This window comes from Rattus norvegicus, chromosome 16 (assembly GCF_036323735.1).
Source record: "Rattus norvegicus strain BN/NHsdMcwi chromosome 16, GRCr8, whole genome shotgun sequence".
Taxonomy (NCBI): domain Eukaryota; kingdom Metazoa; phylum Chordata; class Mammalia; order Rodentia; family Muridae; genus Rattus; species Rattus norvegicus.
This window is the reverse complement of record NC_086034.1, coordinates 12787652-12792594: the sequence shown is the minus strand read 5'-3', so window position 1 is coordinate 12792594 and position 4943 is coordinate 12787652.

Below are 4943 nucleotides of genomic sequence, written 5' to 3'. Positions count from 1 at the left end.
TTTCCTTTCTGAGTGGTTGTTAGTTGGCGATAGCTTTTTAGTTGGGCGTGGGATCTTGTGTCTACTTCCCCTCTCAGTGCTGAGAGCCCATCTGGTTTGTATCTGTGATGGCCCTGTGCATGCTGCCACAGTCTCTATGAATTCGTGTGTGAATTATTCCTGTCTAGAAGACACCGTTTCCTTGGTATTACCCATCCCCTCTGGCTCTTACAAGCTTTTTGCTTCCTCTTCTGCATAGTTCACTGAACCCTGAAGGGAAGGATTTGATGAAGACACCCCATGGAGGACTGAGTGTTCCAAGGTCTCTCACTATTGGATACCATTCAGTTGTAGATCTTTGCATTAGTTCCCACCTACTACAGCTTCTTTGAGTAAGACGTTCATCTATAGGTATAGCAGAGTGCCAGTGGGATCATGTTATTGCATCTGCTTTAGCAGAACAGTAGTATTTGGGTGTCCCGTAGGTTCATAGCCTATCTTGTCTCAGATTCTTGGCCAGATAAAGCAGTGTCAGGGACCAGTTCCATGCCATGGGGTGGGCTATAGTCCCAATCAGATGGTTGGTTGTTACTTCCACGACATGTGTGCCACCATTGCGTTAGTGAGCAGGCAGGTCAAAGTTGTACAGAGAAAGGTTGCTCTTTACCTTTCTGCTGTGGTAGCATTAGGAGTATCTTCCAGTACCATGAACACTATCGTCAGGAGTGAAGGCTGTAGTTAGGCACCAGTTCAACTCTCCATGTTCAATGATCATATGGGTGCTGTCTTCAGCAATAGAGCCTCATCATCGATTTTTAGAGATTGATAATAGCTCAAGTTGTTTGAGGATTTCCATAGAAGTCCTTTGGCCAAAACTCAATTAGTTGTAACCCATTCTTGGCACTGGTGGTGAGAGATTTTTGTTATTGTTTATGTTGTTTATTTTTTTGAGAATGAGAAAAAAGTATGACTTTGGCTGAATAAGAGGTAGGGAGAATCTTGGAGAAGTTGGAGGAGAAGGAATAATAAAAGAAAATGTATTACATGAACACAGTTTTTTTAAAAGCAATGAATTTTTAATAGAATGAAAAATGTAAATCTTCTTCTTTAGTGCTTCCTGTGAGGTGTCTGCCATTCAACATTATGCCTTCACTTGAGGTCTCTGGGAACAGACAAGAATGTCAAAAAGAGCACCAAAAAGTTCATTCAGCACCAGTCAGCGGTAACAAGAGGACACCCAGAGGACCCACACCTGCTGCCATGTGGCATAGGTGGGGTGGAATACACCAGAAGCCCAGGCACCACTAAGATAAGCAAGTGTGTGGTAGAAGGGAGAGAAAGAGAAGAGAACAGAAGAAGAGTGTGGACACAATGAAGAGAGGCGGAATTGGGGCCAGGAGGGTGACAAGAAAGCCTGATGTGTGGAGACTGTGCTGCCACCAGAGGCCACAGCGATATCCTGGCCCATGCTGCCACAGAGGGACTACGTCTAATTCTGTGGCCTTATAGTATGGTCTGTGTCCATATCCATGACTCATGCTACCACCAAAGGCCATGAAGATGTTTCTGGTTTGCCACCTGGGGCCATGCTGATATCTGAGGGCTGAGCAGATATCCTGGACCTTGCCTGGGGAGCTTGTTTGGGTGTCCCTGAGACTAAAGAGCTGGCCAAGCCTCTTGCTGGCTACAGCACTCTGGAGAGCATCCAACAGCTCACCTTGATTGGTCAGTAGAGCTGGTCCTGGTTAATACAGGATAGCCCCAGGCCTCACCACCTGTGGCAGGTGGGAGCTTTGACTGCCCCTGGTCTGGGCAGCATGAGAGCATGGCCCTGGTGCTATGAGTGTGGGAGAGCTGTCCCTGACCCTTCACTGGGGAAGTGTAGGAGAGCTGGTGGGTTGACCAACTCCGCTACTCCCCAGGCTCTGATCCAGGGCTGTGAGTCTGCTCACTCCAACATCTAACCCATGTATGAACTGCTGGAGCATATGAAGGGGCTTGTCCTGCAGATCCAAAGCTGCAGGATACGACGATATCCCAGAGGAGTCCTGGTGAGGATCCAGTATTCATAAGGTAGCAGAAGCCGGAGGCCTTGTACCAGACCAATGACTCATAGCAATGACATTTTCAAGTAAAGCTGTTTGGGCAAAAGGGAACACTGTGGGACATACCCTGACACACCACAGCTTCCATGGTGAGATGGTTTGTTTGTTTGTTTGTTTGTTTATTTGTTTTCTTGGAGTGATGTTTGCAAGGGCAGAGGGTGGATACAGAAGGATGGGGAGCTGAACAGGATTGGGGTTCGTAATGTGAGATTCACAAAGAATCAATACACAGTTTTGTTTTGCTTTAAAGTTAAATGTCACTAGTGAAAATCAAGAGGCATTGAAGAATAGGGTTTGGGGAAGAGTCAACGCAAGTGATGCTGGTATTGGTTACGGAAACAAAAAGGTTAGCAAAGCACATGCTGCCTGGTGGCTTTCGGAACCCTCCATCCTCAATGCCAAGGAACTGTAAGTGCCCCTGATGTGCAGCAGGCCTTATGGAGCTGAGCCCACTCACAGTGTTTCCCTCAAGAACCACAGAGCCCCCACCCCAGGCCTGATGGAGCAGCACAGCTGGCTGCCAGTCACTGATTCCAACGCAGGCTTCACGGTGAAGGAAATGAGTGGATGGCTCACGCACATGTTTTCATTGTGCCTAAATAAAACCAGAAAACTGCACTAAAAATGTAATGTGCAACCGTCATCCCACCTAGTAACCACACTCCTTCATAGTTTTTCTCAGAGATGATTTCAGAGACTTCTGAACACACACACACAGAGAGAGAGAGAGAGAGAGAGAGAGAGAGAGAGAGAGAGAGAGAGAGAGAGAGAGCTGACTCTGTTCTTTCTATAGCTCCAGACTGTCATCGCCACAGCAGTCTTTCATTGGTAGAATAAATAAACAAATGATGTCATACACATGTATGGTAGACGCTTCAATAATAGAGAAATGGGGGCTAGGGAGAAATCTCAGTCAATAAAGTGTTTCCCAGTCAAGCAGAGAGACTTGAGCTCAGATCCCCAGCCGTCTGAACTCATATCTGCAACCCCAGCACTGAGGGGCAGAGCCAGACAGATCCCTGGAGTACAACAGACAAACAGATAGATTGTCAATGAGATCTAGGTTGAGTGGACAACCTTGTCTCAAAAAAAGTGAAGAATGACTGAAGAGAACACTCACACTCTGACCTCACATGCACCTATACATAGAAATGCACACACACACACACACACACACACACACACACACACCATGCTCACCCCCATACAAACAATAGAGAAAAGAATAAACTGTTGGTATACACAGCCACCCGGGTGACTCTTCAGAGAGTTATCCTGAGTGGAAACCTGTGCCATAGAAAGTTACTTACTTTATGTTTCCACTTAGGCAGTGCATTTTAAATGTCAGTATTTTAGATGTGCAGGACGGGGCAGTAATTGTTCAGAGTTAGGGGTGGAGACAGGATCGAACAAGAAGGATGCATTGGTAAACAGACAAAGGACGTCCTTGTCAGGCTGGAGAATGTATGAACTCACATGTTGATGGTATGCAGCATAAAGTGCAAGTTAGGACCAGTACAGAGGAGATTTGACACGATTGGGGAAATCTGTCAGTGTTGAGATACTGTGATATAACAAAACATTACTAATGAAGGAAATTGGTCTGAATGCACAGAAGATCTGTAGTAGTTTTTAGGATTGTGTGACTCTATTATTTCATCTGTATATCAGTATAAACTGGTAAAGTGTGGAATAGAGATGGCTTATATTCATGTAACAGAGGGCTGGCGTTTGATTCCCTGATCCAATATGGTAATTCACAACCACCTGAAACTCCAGTTCCAGGGAATCTGCACCCTTCATCTGGATTCTGCAGGTACCAGGCATACATATGATGTCATCGCATAAAATAAATAAACATATAAATAGAAAAGAAAAGACTGGGGGGATGGCTCATGATTAAAAGAATTTTCTGCTAAGTCATGAGGACTAGAGTTTGGATCCTACCTCCCACATGGGACAGTTAACAGACACCTGTAACTCCAGCTCCCAGGTATTTAAAACCTCCTTTTGACCTGTTTGCATGCATCCACACAGACACTCATGCATACAAACACATAAATAAAATATTTGGGGGAAAGGGAGCTTGTATGTTCAAAGCTGAGAAGCCTACAGTCCACTAATTATGGTGAAGTAAAAGGACACTGTGGAATTCAGGAAAACACAAGCTGAATTGAATGGGTGTGTCAGACAGGGCATTTTAATTAGACCATGCAAATAGACCTAGGGGAAATCATGACAGGGTGCTGTGGACAAAAAGATCCTTGGTAATAGATCAAGAATATAAAAATCCCACAAACTGTATGCTGAAATAACCAAATTTATGGGCAGACAATAGGATGATGGGGAACAAGGCTGTGGACAAGGAACGTAGCACTCTACTCTGTGGCACAGTGTAGCAACGTTAGCACTTGTTGGCTTGGCAAAAAGCAAATGTTTCCCAGAATCCTTCTCTTGTTTCCAGTAGGGTTGGCCACAATACACTATTTGTGAGGCATTTGGAAGGAAGAAATGAAATGTTAGCACCAAAACGTTTCTACACTCTGTCATTTACCTGCTGGTCAGTTTTGCTGGTATAGATCACCAACCATCCTGCAGCAAGTCCTTCCTCCCAAGAATTGTACTCCAGCTTCTACACATGGGGAAGGCGTGTACTTAGCTCCACAAAGAAGAGTCCAGCTTGTCCTATGGACCATGAAATGCTCACCCTATGGACCATGAAATGCTCGCACTGGGAGGCAGTGTTTTACCAGTACTGAATGTATTCCAGCTCACCTCTGGACTGAGCTCGTCCCATTTGCTCACAATCCATCCATCTTCTCTACCCTCCTCTCTTTCCCCCTCCCTTCTATGTCCTCT